The sequence below is a fragment of the Callospermophilus lateralis genome, chromosome 11 (genome assembly GCF_048772815.1).
Source record: "Callospermophilus lateralis isolate mCalLat2 chromosome 11, mCalLat2.hap1, whole genome shotgun sequence".
In the NCBI taxonomy this organism is placed as follows: domain Eukaryota; kingdom Metazoa; phylum Chordata; class Mammalia; order Rodentia; family Sciuridae; genus Callospermophilus; species Callospermophilus lateralis.
In genome coordinates, this window is record NC_135315.1 from 68,892,565 (window position 1) to 68,910,785 (window position 18,221).

Consider the following 18,221-nt stretch of genomic DNA (forward strand, 5'->3'; position numbering starts at 1 on the left):
AAGACGACATATTGAAAGCACCTAGCCCAGTGCCATAGATCCCAGGTGCTCTATAAAGGGCAGCGATTAGTACTATTAGGATTTTTCTCTCCGCTGTGTGAACTGGACCAAAAGTTTCCCAGGCTTTAATTGGTCTCTCTCCCAGCCTGAGAGATGGATGGTGCTCCAGTCAGGTGGCCACATCTCAGCTTCCTCCCCAAATAAATGACCACCCACAGTGGAAGCATGTGGAATTAGAATGTTAGCCAGGTGTGCCTCCCCATAATGGAGCTCATTTTTTATATGACTGGGAACTTTTTTAATAAAGAAAGATGTAAAATAATCTCATTGCCGCCACTGCCGAGCACAGGAAGCATTAGGTGCTCCCCAGTGAGCTGCTTAATTCAATTTTATTAATTTTTGCCACAGAGGTACAACTCCCCTTCACTGGGGTCCCAGGGGGTGTCGGGGCAGCTGTGTGGGTGGCACCACCCTGGGGGCAGCCATAGGAGGCCCTTCCAAAAGGTGCCTTAACAAGGCCCCTGTCTTGTGGGTAGTGCAGCCCTGTCTCTGTGGGCCATCTCTGCAAGGAACAAGCGTCAGCCTCCAGTGCCTTTGATTTTTCACAGGAATTGTCTGCCACACTGTTTTTGCTTCTGCAATTGTGTTCGATTACCCCAGGGAAGGCAACCTTATTATAACCAGGCCATTCACCGCTAAAATCGTCGCAGTATCATCATTATAAATCCTTATTTTCAAGGCCTTAGAACTTGAGTGGGGAGAGAGGGAGACATACACATCTCTCCTTTCTCTGAGATTGACCATGAACATCTGCTGTCATTTAATGGGAATAATCTCAATCATTTATCCAGTACCGTCTCTGTGTCTAGCATTCCACTATGTAATTTACTTAAGTTTCTCGGATCCTCACAACAACTCTGTGGTTACACAGAGGAAGAAACCAGGACACAGAGAGGGGAAGACACTTGCCCAAGGGCACACAGAAAAGCCTGTCACAAAGTTGAGGTTGGATTCTGGCCTTAATTCCTAGACCTGAGTGTGCCCTATCCCCCCACCCCACCCCACACACACACACTTTTTTTAAACTACAGAGGACCCCAGAGAGATTTCATTTCCTCAGGCCACGTGTGCCATTGTGCATTATGTGACCTAATTATCTGCTTTCCTCTTTTTTTTAAATTAATTTTTATTGTAGGTTGTTCAAAACATTACATAGTTTATCTGCTTTCCTCTTGAGTCTTCCTACCTGTTGAACTTAACCGGTAACTAGTGGAGAAGACAGAATATGTGCCCAAATGTCCCATGAGGCCAAGTGGCCATTAGAGGGAGCCAGCATTTTAGTACCTGGCAGGGTTTCAGGGGCAGTCAGTGCCTAAGGGCCAGATCCAAGTACAGAAATAGATCCCCAAAGTATATTTCTTTACTAAACTACGAAAAACCTGATCTCCTACCTTTGAGGGAACTCTGTATTTCTGACTCTGCAAAGAAATTAAATTGCATACTGACCCAGCAGCTCAAGTGGAAACTGTACAAGGGGCTCCTGATTCTGGGTTCAGGAGCAAAGCATTCTGAAGCTGAGACTGGACCCCAACCAGCCCAAGCCAGAGAAACTACCCTAGGCCCAAACACCCACTGCCTCCTAGGCCTCTAGAAGGAGGAAGAGGAGGGTGGGGGAGGAAATGATGATGTCTTGGGAGCTGATGGAGGTGATCACAAGCTCTGACTGTGGGCAAGGGCTGGAGAGTTCCCAGAGGCGTGGGAAGTCCAGGATCCTAAGAAGGCCAGGCTTTGCCCAGAGAACCACTGAGTGTCTATCAAAATGTCACAGTGGTGAGTCAGGTACAGACTCAGTTGTTCCCCAGCCATGAGATCTGCAGCAAATGCCTTCACTTCTTGGGGCTTTGTTTTCATCAGTGTCAAACATAGCACAGTGTCCAGCACAGAATTGATGTCTCAGGTATTTTCTTTGCTAGGCCTACTTGGTGGCTCTGTTTTAAGGAGGGAGCCAAGAGAAATCTGCCTGTTTTTTTTTTTTTTTTAAATATGTCCTCATTGAAAAATCACATTAGAAAATCATGCGGATCCTCTTCAGTAACAGCTGCCATGTGCTCAACATCTGCCTTGTCTGTCCTCCCATAATGCCCTGTGCAGTTGGCATTATCATTCCCATCTTTCATATGAAACATCACAGCGCCGACAAGTGACAGAGCCAGGAATCAAACCCATGGGTGTTGACACCCACAACCTGTGCTGCCTCCTCTACTCAGGAGCTTCTCAGCACAGGTGAGAGCTACATTGTCATCACACAAAATTCAGTGTCCAGGCTAATTTTCTTTATTACCCCTTCCCCAGGTTCACAACCGGAACCTCCTGTCTCTGGACTTCGACCGTGTAACACGCACAGAGAAGATCTATGATGACCACCGCAAGTTCACCCTTCGGATTCTGTATGACCAGGCAGGGAGGCCCAGCCTCTGGTCACCCAGTAGCAGGCTGAATGGCGTCAATGTAACATACTCCCCTGGGGGCCACATTGCCGGCATCCAGAGAGGCATCATGTCTGAGCGAATGGAATATGACCAGGCGGGTCGGATCACATCCAGGATCTTTGCTGATGGGAAGACATGGAGCTACACATACTTAGAGAAGGCAAGTGTCTGTCTCCCTCCATCACTGTCCTTGCCATATAAAAGGTCAATCATTATGGTTTAACCCATGGTTGGACCTCGCTTGCTGACTTCAGTGGAATAAGTGTGACCCAGGCAGTCTTCCAAATGGGAGATAATCATTTTTCAAAAAGAAATGTTCAGGAAAATCAACCAGCAAGGGTCAGGGGCCCAAGAGGCATCTGGATGGATCATGGTGATGATGTGGCAGGTGGGGGTCCTAGGGAAGGAAACATGAAGGTCTTGCCTGAGAGAGTGGAGGTAGGAACAGGACCAAACACTAACTGGATTTACAGAACAGAACTCATGTTTCCGACATAGGGCCAGGTTCTGCTCTGAGGTCCAGCACTTGGTGCAATTCCATCATGGAGAACCAGGCAGAAGCCTGGAGATTGAAGCTTAGGCAGGAGGATTCATTTCATCCCAGGGACTAGAAATCAGAGATGACCTAAAATCAAAAGTTGGTCCCAAAAAGAGAAAACCATTGCTTTAATGACTAGATGTGTCTAGGCCTGTTATCTGCTGACTTTTTCCTGAAAAAAAAAAAGATTCTGAACTTCATGCTCCAATTCTGGTACTCAGATCCCCACTTTGTTTCCTGCTCTTGGTCACCTGTCCAGGACCAGACTCTGTTTCCTCTGTGGTATGTGTTCCCTGCCTGTGCTGGATGAGCCTCTCTTGAAAGCAATGTTCTGTGTTAAGACCGAAGGAGAGAACTTGAAGGTCATTCAACAAACGGAAAAGCCAAACCCAGGGGAGGGGGAGACATACCCAAGAGCCACACATTAGATCTACTGCTAGAGGCCAGGTTCTCCCTATCACAGCCTGCCTCTGACCTGGTACCATATGAGCAATTGAGCAAAGCCTTCTGTACCCTTCTCAGACATGGTCTTGATGCTGTAGGCACAGGGGGTCCACAGAAGCTGCTCAGCCAGCAGATGACACCATGGGACTGTCTTTTAGAGAACACCTTGCTTGAGTAGGAAGGTTAATTTGAGAAGTCTGCTGCAAGGAAGCCTGTAGGGGGGCTGTTGAATTTCTTTAGGCTAGTGCACCCCAACCTTCCTCACAACCCACCACACACAGAAGTGATCAGGCCTGTGCCACACCAAGGACCTGCTCACAGAAGAAAGCAAATGGCCTGAGTGTTCTGGGGCCCAGCCCTGCCATGGCCAATGGCCAGGGAACACCTCACCACAGTACATCCATAATAACCTGTTTGCTGCATCCTACGGCGCACAGGTTGGAAGGCTCTGGTTGGGCATCACCCCACCACTTTCCTGAGCCTTGGGTACCAGATGTAGCCTTCCTCCTCCTTCTCCTCCCCTCATCTCTTCGTTTTCTTCTCCTTCTAGTCCATGGTGCTGCTCCTGCACAGTCAGAGGCAGTACATCTTCGAGTTCGACAAAAACGACCGCCTCTCCTCCTTGACAGTGCCCAATGTGGCCCGGCAGACACTAGAGACCATTCGTTCAGTGGGCTACTACAGAAACATCTACCAGCCCCCTGAAGGCAACGCCTCGGTCATTCAGGACTTCACGGAGGACAGACACCTGCTCCACACCTACTACCTGGGCACCTGCCGTAGAGTGATATACAAGTACGGCAAGCTGTCGAAGCTGGCTGAGACACTGTATGACACCACCAAAGTGAGCTTCACCTATGATGAGACAGCAGGCATGCTGAAAACCATCAACCTACAGAATGAGGGCTTCACTTGCACCATCCGCTACCGTCAGATCGGGCCCCTGATCGACCGGCAGATCTTCCGCTTCACCGAGGAGGGCATGGTCAACGCCCGTTTTGATTACAACTATGACAACAGTTTCCGAGTGACCAGCATGCAGGCTGTGATCAACGAGACCCCACTGCCCATTGATCTCTATCGCTACGATGATGTGTCAGGCAAGACAGAGCAGTTTGGGAAGTTTGGTGTCATCTACTATGACATCAACCAGATCATTACCACAGCAGTCATGACCCACACCAAGCATTTTGATGCCTATGGCAGGATGAAGGAAGTGCAGTATGAGATTTTCCGCTTGCTCATGTACTGGATGACAGTCCAGTATGACAACATGGGGCGAGTGGTGAAGAAGGAGCTGAAGGTGGGACCCTATGCCAACACTACCCGCTACTCCTATGAGTATGATGCCGATGGCCAGCTGCAGACAGTCTCCATCAATGACAAGCCACTCTGGCGCTACAGCTATGACCTCAATGGGAACCTGCACTTGCTGAGTCCTGGGAACAGTGCACGGCTAACCCCACTACGGTATGACCTCCGCGACTGCATCACCAGACTGGGTGACGTGCAATACAAGATGGATGAGGACGGCTTCCTGAGGCAGCGGGGTGGAGACATCTTTGAGTACAACTCAGCTGGCCTGCTCATCAAGGCCTACAACTGGGCTGGAGCGTGAGGTACCGCTATGATGACCTGGGCCGGCGTGTGTCCAGCAAGAGCAGCCACAGTCACCACCTACAGTTCTTCTATGCACACCTGACCAACCCCACCAAGGTCACCCACCTCTACAACCACTCCAGCTCTGAGATCACATCCCTCTACTACGACCTGCAAGGACACCTCTTTGCCATGGAGCTGAGCAGTGGTGACGAGTTTTACATCGCTTGTGACAACATCGGGACCCCTCTTGCTGTCTTCAGTGGAACAGGCTTGATGATCAAGCAGATCCTGTACACGGCCTATGGGGAGATCTACATGGACACCAACCCCAACTTCCAGATCATCATCGGCTACCATGGAGGCCTTTATGATCCACTCACCAAGCTCGTCCACATGGGCCGACGGGATTACGATGTGCTGGCTGGACGCTGGACTAGCCCAGACCATGAGCTGTGGAAGCACCTCAGCAGCAGCAACATCATGCCTTTTAATCTCTATATGTTTAAAAACAACAACCCCATCAGCAACTCTCAGGACATCAAGTGCTTCATGACAGGTGAGGACTGGGCTCCTTCAGAGGGTGGGACCCCCATTGCTCTGGTCAATTGGCAAGACCTAGTCTTCTTCTTCTTTTTTTTTTTTTTTTTTTTGAGAGAGAGAGAGAATTTTTTAAATATTTATTTATTTATTTATTTTAGTTTTCGGCGGATACAACATCTTTGTTTTTTGGTTTTTTTTTAAATGTGGTGCTGAGCATCAAACCCGGGCCGCACACATGCCATGCGAGCGCACTACCGCTTGAACCACATCCCTAGCCCCAAGACTTAGTCTTCTTAAGGAAACATTAACTTGACCTAAGGGCATCATCTCCCAAAGCATATATATTAGAAAAAACACTAGTTCAGAGAATACACTGGAAGTCAAGATTCTGGCATCAAATAAACTTGAAAGGGCCACCATTCTTAAATATATTTCATAACACTTTTCAGTTTGTGAGAGGCTCTAAGAAGTCATAGTGAAGAGAGCTGTTTAATATATTTGCCCAATATTTCTCAAACTTATTTGACAATGAAAACCCCTTTTTCACCATGAAATCCTAATATCTTACTGGATACTTCCCTTGGAGTGCACTTTGGGAGTTTCTGATATAGAAATCAAACTGGCTCTGAGATTCTGATAAATCAGGTTAAGGTATGATTAAAATAAAATCAGTTCTTAATTTGTGATGATGGAATAGAAAACTCAGACTTTGGAGACAAAGCTGAGGGAAGGATCCGCCATTGCTAAGCTATCACAGGTTTGCAAAATTTTCTTAATGTCCCTGAATTCCAGTTTTCTGATCTATAAATTAAAATTAGAATATTCACCCTGACTCTAAATAGGCAAATATGCGTATGAAAAACCTTACAGCAACAACTAAAAAAAATTAAAAATAAAAAATAAAATAGATACATAACTAATAATCAGTAGTAAAGATAAAATAGAAGATGAAGCGAAAAATCCAACAATTGCATGAAAAGTAACAAGGAACACATGGAAAAAAATAGAAAAAAAATACTTACCTACCACCTAGTTGCAAGGGTAAAATGAGATGTATTTCATATCAAACACAGTGCCTGACTCACGTTGGTTCCCTTTCCTTTTCTCTCTAATTGAAAAAGTGAGCTTTGATTTCCACTGTTGTGAAACTGATTTGAATATAGTATCCAATGGGACCTGCAGGCAGGGATGTCTCCAGCAGCCACAGTTCTCCCAAGCAAGTAACTATGCCCAGGTCAGCCACAGAGAACCTCAAGTGGGAGTGGCTGTGGGGCATGGATAAAGCCAGAATGTCTTATATGAGAAAGTGTAGTGGGCAAAAATTGGGTGTATCCCAGCTTGCAAACATAATAGTCTCCAATCGTTTATCCTGTGACACAATCCTCTGGCCCTCTCTCTTAGGACAGTTTTCTTCATTCAGTAAATGTCTCCTCTGTGCATTCATTGTTTTAGGCACTAGAGATAGAAAGAGGACCCCTGCTGTCCATAAATTCACACTGTAAGGCAGGTGACAGTTGCTGTCCAGTGTGGGAGTCCATGGTGAGGATTTGCGGGGAAGGCCAGTGCAGCTCAGAGGAGTCCTGGGGAGGCCTCACAGAGAGCTGACACTTGGGGCTATTTTTGAGGGTTTTTTTTTAGGTAGTGAAGAGAAATGCGTTCCAGGGAGTGGGAACAGATGTACAGAAGTGTAAAGAGGGCATCATGTATAGCTCCCAAGAGTGTCCCTATGGACATGGCTTCCTGGCCCCAAACTTGGCGTCCTCATCTGGACCCTGTTTCTGCTCACAGCATGGGAGGATTCCTTTTTTCAGGAAGGAACTCCAGGTTGTTGTATTAAAAGCAAAAGTCTCAAGCATGGGCAAGAATTGAGAACACGGTGATACACAGGTGTGATAAAAACATACTTGGATCCCCGAGATAAACACGAATATCCTGACAGTGTTTCCAAGCATTCACTATGTTCCACTTGGCCGCTAGCTCTAGAGAAACTTGACAGATTGAGATGACATTTCCATTACATCCGTCTACATTGAGCACACCCCCTGCCTCACCCTCCAGTGAGTTTCCTGTGAGACATTTTGGCAGGTTACTATAGCTGGAAAACACTGGTGAAATAGGACATGTACTTTCTATCAAAAAATCATTTCAGATTGCCAAAATATTATTATCCCCCCCTTTTTCTTTGTATACCACCAATGCATATGGTCTCCTTTCAGAATAGCATTAGCATGACTAACTGCTCTATGCCAGGCCCTTGCAGACTTGATCTCCTTTAAACTTGGTGATAACTCTAAGATTACTTCCATTATCTCCGTTCTACAGATGGGACATTCAAGGCTCCAAACAATGAAGTGTTGCCCAAAGTCACTTAAACTGGGGCTCTCTGGCTCCAAAACACTTCCCAGGACAATCATGCTGGTCTCCAAATCCTGTTTTTAAGAAAACAATTCAGCTGGGACTATAGCTCAGTTGGTAGCGTGCTTGCCTCACATGCATAAGGCCCTGGGTTCAATCTCCAGCACCACAAAAAGTAAATAAATAAATAAGAAGTTTCTAAGAAAGCAATTCACAAAGGATAGGAAGGGCAGCAGAATACAACAGACACTAGTATGGCAATATATAAATCAATGGAAGTGTATCTGATGTGATTTTGCAATCTGTATACGGGATAAAAATGGGAGTTCATAACCCACTTGAATCAAAGTGTGAAATATGATATATCAAGAACTATGTAATGTTTTGAACAACCAACAATAAAAAAAAGAAAAGAAAAAAGAAAAAGAAAAAAAAGCAATTCACCACCCAAGGGGGTACCTGACACTTTCAAATTGGGTTTTAATTTCCAAGTCAGTTAAATCCAATTATATATTTCAAGTCAGTCAAATATTATTATATGTTTTGCTAAGAATCTAGAACAGACTCAAGCATAATGCTGCCTTCATGGAATGCATGGCCCAGGGCTGCTTTTATCAAATGTCTTTGTGAACCCACCATGAGAATAAGATTTTTATATCACAGTAAGACACTAAAACAAAAGGCTTGCAAAATAATCCGTGTGATATGCTCATATTTTCTAGTCTAATCTACTCCATTTCAGGAAATATGCTTGTCATGACCCACAAAATTGTTTTTACTTACATAGTAGGTCCTATCCCACAGTTTGAAAAACAGTGGTGTACAAGAGAGGTGCCAGATAAGCAGTCAAGATTTTAGCAGATCGCTAATGAGAAACCAAGACACTACTCTCACTAAACCTGACCTTTTTATTTCTGTGTAGGCTATACGCATCCTCACTTTCAGCAACAATGACAACAACAACAACAAAAATCTCTTTCTCCAAAGATTTCTTCAGGGTTCCTGACATACACTCCAATCAGGAAGGCATAGGTCACATAACAACCCTTGAAGCAATAACTAGGGCTGGAGACAGCACACACTCATTGACTCAGCCTGGGTCACAAGAGCCATTACTGATTCAGCTTCCCTAGAACTACATGAATACTCACCCCCCACTCCCACCCCACACCAACACCCCCACCCAAAAAAGAAGGCAGAATGGGATGCTGGGAATATGACCAAAAAATGTCAACCCAGATATAATGTATATATCATTGCACTTAATCTTCACTTGAAGCCTGGGAGGGGGAAATAGTGACCCCATTTGCAAAGGCAGAAAGTGAGGTTCAGAGAAGTAAAGTAACTGGCTCACTGAGACGTGCAAGGCTGGCATTAGAACTCAAAACCCTTGTTTTAAAATTAGAATATACTTTGTAAAGAACAAAGCTGTGTACCTGCAAAAGGATTAGTAGAGCTTGCATTTCATCATCCTCCTTGGCCCCACCTGCACCACTGATGTCTGGGTTAAGATGGGTTAAAAGGAGGCTTTTGTTGTTGTTTGGGTTTTTTGTTGTTGTTGTTGGTGGTGGTGGTGGTTTGGGTGGTTGGTTGACTTTGGTACTGGGGACCAAGCTTTTTAACTGGAGGGAAACACCCATCTCTAATGTTGTTACTATTCTCAGCTCTTCAGAAAAAGCACAGTAGGAACACCAATGAGAACATATATCTTCACAAAAAGGAAAGATGTGTGACAGGAATTTGCCACCTCCCCTCACTCTCACTTGTAATTAAGGCCCAGCCCTCTTCTCAGCCCCCTGCTTTCCTGGGAATTCATGACATTCCAGAGAGAAGCTTTCTTTACAACTACAAATTCAGGTGCAAGTTCTCAGCCTCAAACAAAATGACTTTGTAAGGTTTCTTCCCCTCCTCTTCTGTTTGTTTAAATTTCCAAAAGAACCATCTGCCACGAGTCAGAGAATCAGAGACTCTTAGAAACTCAGTGCGGAAAGAGACTCTGGAGAACAGTTGATCCAAGTCCCAACCTTTATAAATGAGAAAATGAGGGTTCCAGGGTGTGGAGGCATGGGGCTGGGAAATAAAGAAAACCCTCTGGGAGGCAAGAATTGAGTCAGCCACTTCAAATATATTAAATCCAACAATTTATGTACAGATTTGGAATAGCTCCCGCTATATGACAGTTGCCCCCAAATGATAACACTATCAGTATTCTTCTCCATGGCATGGCTAAAACCATTTCTATTGTCAATATGCAAACAAGAAACCTAAACCTCAGAGAAGTTAAGTAAACTGTCCAAGGTCATGTAGACTATGAGCTGGGAAGCCAGAATTTGGACCTGGGTTTTTGTCTGGCCTCAGTTACCACATTCTTTCCCTTCTGTGATCCTACCTAATAAGGCCCAGGTGAGAAACGGAACCTGGATTTCTAAGCTTCCCCTTTACCACCACTTGCCTGTACCTCCTGCTTCCACACCAGCAGAGGGCCCCAGGGACAACTAAAACTAAAATGAAAACAAGCTTGAGATCCTTGAATGGGAGAGAAATGTGATACCCCACAGTGACAGGGACACAACTGTTGACCCCATGGGCCATCCCACCTCTGTGGATCCCACCTCTGGAATGAACCCTGCACCTGCTGGGAGAGGTAATTTCCAACTAGTACCCTGCCTGTGGGATTAGATCCTCAAACTCAGTGTACAGACTGGAAAATGAAAGCACAGGGAGGTTGAGTGGCTTCCTTGGGCTGTCAGGAAATAAAAGGCAGGAGCACAGGGAAACTGATCTCAGTACAGGTCATCTCCATGCCCAGTGGCACTTTGGCCATGAGGCTTTCATCCCTGCAAGGGAGGTAAGAAGAGAGTGGCCGTTTGTTTCTCAGTGAATTTTCTCTTTGCAAGTCAATCATTAAAATCTTCCTCTGGATCTGACCATCCTTTTGTTTCCTTTTAATGACTGGTCTGGTCAAAGAGGAGGCTCTTCATCCACAACATTTGTCCCTGAGTACGAAGCTGGAGGTCCCAGGGGTTGGTGTGAGAGTGGAAAAGGATGTCTGGAAACCTAGGTTCTACCTAAGTGACATCTTTCCTGGGTACACATCTGGGAGGAGAGTCACTGGGTCCCAGGAACGCCTGGGGCTTTAGACCATGAAACCATTTTCCAAAGTGTTTGTAACAGTCACTTCTTCCACCAGCAGTCCTCCATGCCCCCACCCCACCTGCAGCCTCTCTAGGTGTTGAATTAGGATGAGTGGCATCGGAAGGCACTTACTTCATGGGGATGTTTCTGCTTCTCTCACACTCAGATGTCAATAGCTGGCTGCTCACCTTTGGATTCTAGCTGCATAACGTGATCCCTGGATATCCCAAACCAGACATGGATGCCATGGAGCCATCCTATGAGCTTGTGCATACACAGATGAAAACCCAGGAGTGGGACAACAGCAAGGTAACTCCTCAGACAGCACCTCACACCTCAAGCATTTCAACATTGCAGGAGGGTCTTGCCAGCTTTGCAGGAGAGCTGGGGTCAGTGATGGAAACCAAGGCAGTGACTCTACAGGGCCTGCCAGAGAACATTTCAGCAAACATTTAGCAACTCTATTGCTAGGCAGGCCACTGGGACCCAGCTGCAGGGACACACAGATGCTCAGAAGCCATATGAAGGCGCTTTGTGTATCACAATAAGTGTGGAGTTTCACAAAAATAAAAATCCTCTGTCAATATCTGGGCAAAGGTGCAGGGGGAGAAAGTGTGTTCTAAATACAAATGTGATATTTTTTGAGCACCTAATGCACCTGACCTCGTGTGAGGTATTCTGCATACGTTAACTCAAAAATATCCCACTGTGTAACTGTTCTCAATTTACAGATTTAATGCCTGAGGGTTTTCCATACCACACAGCAAGGAAGGGATTCAAACCAGGTTTCTGTTCTGTGTCATCTTGCTGAGTGCCGGGCCTGGTATACTGTAGGTGCCCCAAAAGCATTATTTTTTTTGTCTTCCTTTTATGACCCCATTTCAAATACAGAATTATACAGCTGGAAAGATCTTTAAAAACAGTCTAGCCCCACCCGCTCACTCTTTGCATTCATTTTTCCCCTTCTCTGTCCCTTCTTTTCCACTGCCATTCATAAATTCTGTACTAGAAGCGGACTCCATGCCCAGCCCTTTGCTGTGCCCAGTGAGTGAAGAGATGAATAGGACTTTGAGGGGATCCTAGCCTGGAGGACCACAGGCTGTGGAGGAAAGCGGGGTTGCCAGATGGTGTCCTGCTAGTGATTGGAAGCTTTTGCATCCCTATTTCTTATTTCAGACTGATTCCTTTAGGCCTCAACTTAGCCGTCTGTATTGTCCTCTTGCAAAGCGCTCCCCACACGTAGCTCCAATCAGTTAAGTTCTGGGTCTCATTTAATACCCAGCCTACAGGTTAGCACAATATAGGTACACAGAAAACTTTTGTTGAATGAATAAATGATTGAAAGAAAAAAGAGCCCATTTTACAGATGGGATGAGGGTTCAAAGAGAAACTTACCCAAGGATACTCAGCTGGGAAGGTCAGAGGAAGGTGCTGAAAATTCGGGGTTGCCCAACCACAGAGCCCATCCTCTTTCTGCCAACACCTGCTCCCCAGCACCCCGGCCCTGCCCCAGATGTCCCAGAGGGTAGCTCTTCCTCCCCCACCAGGTTCCCTGCTGTATTCCTCAGTCCCTGTCTCTGACTGCCTGTTTGCCAACCTCGCCTGTCAATGCATTATTGATTTCCGCCCTTGGCAAGCATCGGAGATCTTTGTTGTTGAGCACTCCAGCTTTCGTGAAACTCTAGGAAATAATTGTTCACAGACAGGGTTCTATTAATTATAAAGAGGACTTAATTTCAGTGGGAGGCTGATGGGCCTATTTCTAAAGCCATTTCCCTGAGTTTCCTGATGAGGCCCTGGAGCCATCCCAAACATGGCTTCCCTGATCTCCAGAGCCATGGAAGGGACAGTAGATGATACACCAAGTTGGCAAGGCCCAGCCTGTCCCCCAAAGCAGCCAAGTGCGGGAACACCTGAGGACCCCCAAGGAAGCACAATAGAGGCCCTTCTGGCAATTTATCTGTATACATGGTTAAGAGCAATAAAGCAGAGTAAGCACATTGATTCAGATCACCACTTTTCCTCTTTTTCTGCATTTCTTGCCATTCTCCCCCTAATATCACCCCTCACATCCTTCAAGTCCCAGCTGAAGCATGAACCTGTCCTCAAAACCCACCTTCCCTTTGTCCTCTCCCTTCAGGCTGGGATACTTCTGAGCCTTGTTTCTCCCTATAATAACAGCCCTTGAAACCGAGCTTCAAGAATCAGACAGAACTGGGTTTGAATGTTGACTTGATGTCAGTCATATAACTATGAACTATTTATAACTTCTTAGAGCCTTGGTTTCTTTCATTTAAAAGTAAAATTGGAATTATAAAATATCCACTACATAAAGTTATTATGATGATCAAAAGAGACAGTGATAATTATTTAGCTTAAAAAGCAAGAAATGTTAGCTATAGCTCCTATTATTATCTCTCTTAGACCACCAGTGGTCACATTTGATGGCAATCATTATTGTCACATCTGACTTTCCCCATGAAACAATAAATTATTTTGGGGCAAAGGTGATGTCTGACTTATTTGAGTACCTCCAGTGCCCAGAAAAGGACCTGGCCCAGAATAGATGCTCCTTGAACAGTCTCTGAATCGAAGGGTATGAATGGTGGATAATGGACAGCTAGCCATCTTGTGGTCAGCAGTAGAGATACAGGCTACTGGTTAATAAATATGTACAGACTTGATTTATTTAAGTGGATTTTCCATATTCTTGAGGTTTGCTTTTTCCCTTTGTCTTATTCTCTCTCTCTTGTTCTCCTTCTCTCTCTCTCTCTCTGTCCTCATCAGTCTATCCTTGGGGTACAATGTGAAGTGCAGAAGCAGCTCAAGGCCTTCGTCACCTTAGAACGCTTTGATCAGCTCTACGGCTCCACAATCACCAGCTGCCGGCAGGCCCCTGAGACAAAGAAGTTTGCATCCAGTGGCTCAGTCTTTGGCAGGGGGGTCAAGTTTGCCTTGAAGGATGGTCGAATGACCACAGACATCATCAGTGTGGCCAACGAGGATGGACGGAGGGTTGCTGCCATCTTGAACAATGCCCGCTACCTAGAGAACCTGCACTTCACCATTGATGGGGTGGACACCCACTACTTTGTGAAACCAGGGCCTTCAGAAGGTGACTTGGCCATCCTGGGCCTCAGTGGGGGACGGCAAACCCTGGAGAATGGGGTCAATGTCACCGTGTCCCAAATCAATACCATGCTTAACGGCAGGACTAGACACTACACAGACATCCAGCTCCAGTATGGGGCACTGTGCTTGAACACCTGCTATGGGACGACGTTGGACGAAGAGAAGGCGCAGGTGCTTGAGTTCGCCCGGCAGAGAGCTGTGCGCCAGGCTTGGGCCCGAGAGCAACAGAGACTGCGGGAAGGGGAGGAGGGCCTGAGGGCCTGGACAGAGGGGGAGAAGCAGCAGGTACTGAACACAGGGCGGGTGCAAGGCTACGACGGCTTCTTCGTGATCTCTGTCGAGCAGTACCCAGAACTGTCGGACAGCTCCAACAATATCCATTTCATGAGACAGAGCGAGATGGGCCGAAGGTGACAGAGAGGGCCAAGGCCTGGACTTCTTGCCAAAGACAGCTACTCTTTTGTGGCCACATACCTGACTGTGTTGTACTTTAAAAAAAAATCCTTTTTTTAACAAGTGCAGAAAACAAACAAAAAGATACTGGTTGCATTGTTAATTCATGCAACATTCTTTTTTTTAAGAAAAGAAAAAGACACAAATTTGGCCTTCACACATTTTTTGCAAAGAACAGAAGGTTTTTTTCTTTTTCTGTAGTGTGATCACAATGAAAACTCTGTCTTTGTTCCCCTTCTCCTTGAGGAATTTTTCCTGTTGTTCGGGGTATGTTTCTTCTCTCTTTGGGGCACACATCTAGAGTGTGTCCTTGTCTGTCCCTAGGTACCCAGTGTGATGTGAGACATGAGTGTCTGTGCTAAGGTGTCTCATGTGCACCCCTTTCTTCTTTGACAGGGGGTTGTGCAGGAGTGGGGGTGCAGAGTGTAATGGGCCTGGAGGAACTCAGGAGCTTTTGCTGGGCTCCTGCAGGGGACTGGTGGCTTTTTACTCACTGTGTTTTGTACCTCCAGAGGACCACAGATGGTTACATCTTGCTCTGGAAAATGTCATGATATTGTTCAACACCTTTTCAAGCTGCCCCAAACTCCTGTCCAGGCTTTATATTTTAATGCTAAATGAAACCCTCTTCCCCTTTTGCAAATTTCGTGTAGTTGTTGGTGCCACCCCCATACTGGGATAGAGAACACGTCTCCCCACTCCTTCCCCCAGTCTGGTAACATAACATCCTGGGGCTATGAGCTCCATCCTCTCCAAGAGGTGACAGCACCCAGGATGTCTGTGATTGGTTGATCCTCCATGGTGTCCCTTGCTCATCTCCTCCTCTCTCCCAAAGCCAGATGTGAGAACCAGCACTGCACGGTGAACCCTCCATGGGGGCACCATTTCTAGGGAGGGGAAAGAAACCCTCTCCCCTTGACTTCAGGTATCTTCCTTCCATTGTTCAGCTGCCACTCCTGAGAAATAGTCATGTGGAGAGAGGTGCTTGGTGGCCTTTGATCCTGGAAAGATGCATAAGAAAAAAAAAGTCAGCCAAAGAGAGGACTCCGCAAAGGCCTGAGCCAGGAATCCTTCTAACCAGCTCGGAAGTCTCCCCTGCCTCCCTTGTGTAGACCATCCCAAAGCTGGGGTGCAGCAGCCTGGGCACCCAGGAAATTCCCTCTAGAGAAGCCCTGCTAGGGTTTTTGTTGTTGTTGTTTGGTTTGGGGCTAGGGTTTTTGTTGTTGTTGTTGTTGTTGTTGTTGTTTTGTTTTTTAAGATAAGGGAGAGAGAGCTAACTGGGTGTGATCTGTCGGTGTCATTCAATCCCACCAGCATCAGGGTCAGTTTCTAAGACCAGTACACATATTGGGAGGCCAGTCTGACATGGTTCCCTTGGAGACCTATGAAGGGACCCGGAGCAGGTGCAGCCCACAGCTGGAAGGCTGCCCAGCAGGACGCAGCAGCCAGCAGGCCAAGGGAAGGGAGGAGGGCAGAGGAAGGTAACAGCATGAGCCGGGAGCTCCTTGTTCAAGGATTCCATTCCTGGTGCATCTGCCTAATTACCATTGTCATTACCACTCACAGGAGGCTCTGGGAGACAGGAGGGGAAGCCAAATGCTTCCTTTTGAGCTGGGCTTCTTAGAAAATGGGACTTTCATGGGTTACATTTACATTAAGTGTGGAGAATGAGTTCTGAGTCAGCTATTCCCGTGGAAACCTTGTTGGACTGATAAGCTCATGGCACCTTTATAGCCTTATTCACAGAGTCTTCAGAATACGAAATGAGTTCATGAAACCAAGAAGGGCTCTTACTGTATGAGAATTGGAGCAACATGTAGCTTGGGTTCTGCCTGGCAGAGGGAGGCATCCAAAGCTTCTCGAGGAGGGGATATCTCGCCTTACGTCATCCCACTGGAATAAGAGGATGTGTTTCGCTAAGTGCTCTTCCTGTTTCCAAAAAAAGTCACACTGCCTCAACAGTGTGCTATGGCCTGTTTGTCCACTGGTGGCCCATCGTCTCTGGATCCAGAGCTCTGCCAAATCAGATTTGCTGTTTCTCAGGTCCACTGTGTATGGCATGAGCTGGCGATGGGGGCTCCCATCTGACAGGATTGTTCTTGGATGGGATGGAAAGCAGTTTGGCCTAAAGAACACAAGTTTTTGTTTTTGTTTTTGTTTAATCCAAAGGAGACTTATGCCTCTCAAAATTGTACTCTTGCTGTAAGGAGCCCTTGGCAAAGCTCTCCTGCCCATTGGCCTAGTTGGCCAGTCCCATCCTGGCTGCCTGACATCATCAAGACCTGCTGTGGATGTCTTCTTGGGGCAAAGACAGCATGTGGCTCAAGGGACTCATCTTCCTATTCCTCCCTAGCCTCTGTCCCTCTTCAGTTGCCCCCCCCCAAGAGAATAGAGTAGACTTTTAAGGATCAAAACCACAAAATTATTGGGTATTATTTTATTTAAGGAAATGATCCCATACTTTCCCTGGTCTACATACCACCAAGAAGGCACAGCTTCTGGGGGGAGGAGTGGGGAGGACAAGTGGAAGCATCCCAAAGCTTTAGAGAAGGAGCTTATCTGCAAGGTGGGCAGTGCCAGGTATCACAGTTTCACACTGGTGCTGTCATGTTGGAGCAGGTGCTATGACCTTGGCCCATTTGAGCTCGTTTCCACTGGGACTGGCGGGTGACTCCAGGCCTCACCTTTTGGTCTGTCCTCCCACTGAGATCACCAGTCCCAATCCCATACCAAGGATGAATTTGAAGGCATAAGCAGAGCTCCTGTGCCTACATAGTAGGTTCTAACCAATAAATCCCAGCACTCTTGGCACTGATCAACCAAAATCTGTCCATTCGATAGCATGACCAGGCCTCCAACACTGGCCCAGGTCATGATTCTGCAAGAGGTTGGCTTCTGACCCTGGAAGAAGATTTAGTTTTGAATAGTTCCTGCCTTCTCCACAACTGCCAGTCAGCCCCTCACCTTTTGTTCCTCTGCCACTACTTTAAATAAGACCTTACAAATTCTCCAACTTGTCTTTCGTACAGTGAGTTCCTTTGTAGCCACCCTTCACACAGACATCCCTAGAGGCAGAGCAGCGATGGAAGGAGAAAGGCAAGGAACTCCAGGGTAAACCACACTTTGACAGCCCCCGACACTTGGTTCAAAATGACTCACTGAGAACCTTCCAAAGACCTCACCAGGGCCTGGCTTCGACTTAGGGATGGAAGGTCTGAAATAATCCCCAAGAAACTGACTGGAGGTTGAGAATGGCCAGAAGGTGTGCTTCCAAATAATCAGGGTGGGCTGGGTCTTGGGCACAGAGGATGGAGAGGCAAGGGAGGTAAGCTGGGCCATGTGCCATAGACACCAAAAGAGGAACCCAGTTCTTTAAAGAACCAGAAGAACCATTTTCATTGTAACTTTTCAGTCACCTATATAGATGGCAGAGATCTTCATTCTGCAAAGACAGGGCTTTTGATGTGAAATCTTAGAATACACTTTTACCATTTGCAGCAGTCACATGGCGAGAACAGTGATGCTAAGATTTG

At 46.5% G+C, this 18,221-nt stretch overlaps 1 pseudogene; it reads left to right on the forward strand.

Moving 5' to 3' along the window:
- Positions 1-14,730, forward strand: part of LOC143410949 (teneurin-4-like) — a 367,450-nt pseudogene extending 352,720 nt beyond the window's left edge.
- Positions 14,731-18,221: the final 3,491 nt, after the last annotated feature.